The sequence below is a fragment of the Apis dorsata genome, unplaced genomic scaffold (genome assembly GCF_000469605.1).
Source record: "Apis dorsata unplaced genomic scaffold, Apis dorsata 1.3 scaffold_401, whole genome shotgun sequence".
NCBI classification, from domain to species: Eukaryota; Metazoa; Arthropoda; class Insecta; order Hymenoptera; family Apidae; genus Apis; species Apis dorsata.
In genome coordinates, this window is record NW_006263659.1 from 94,158 (window position 1) to 95,034 (window position 877).

Here is an 877-nt window from a genome sequence, read left to right on the forward strand (position 1 = left end):
CTTTAATTATGCGAATTAAATTTTTGGTGTAATGTATAATATAATTATTATATAAAATATTATTATATAAAATATTAATAATAATTTATAATCGGATATCATTAATTTTAATTAAAAGTAGTATAGTAATATTGACATCATTTTCTTAATATTTGCATTTCATAAATGTAAAAAAATGGAAGTATGGAAATTTGATAATATTTTCAACTTCTATTTAATTTAAATTCTATTACATTTCATTAATTATAAGAATAATCAATGTCGAAAAATTGCTTACGAAAATATAATTTGGAAGTTTAATAACATAATAGATAATTATTGCTTAATTGCTTAATTTTGAAAACATAGATGAATAATAATTCATCGTTTTTTTAATATATATATATAAGTTAAGCATGTAATAAATATGTTTTTCAATACTTATTATTGCAAATATATTTTGCGAAGGTATAATATTTTAAAAAAAATTTGTTTATCATTAGAATATACAATAAAAATAGTTTCGAAAGGTGGTTTAAAATATTTTTAAAGAATAAAGATAATCATGCAAATTAAAGTAACAATATCGAATGAATAATGATAATTATAGAAAAAAAAAAGTCGAAATGAATAATAATAAATAATAATAAATAGAAATCAAGAATCAAATTTTAAATGATATATTTAAAATAATAAAGATAAGATTGATTTCATTAATAAGCAAAATATGAAGATTTTCGAAACAGTTATCAGTTATCGAAACATATATCTTTTCCAATGCTAACATTAATACCATATAAAATGTGATACGTCGATAGAATAGTTCAAATTATGTGTTTTATTTTTATTACTATTGAAAATTATTGAACATCGAGAACATTACTCATTTTACTATTAA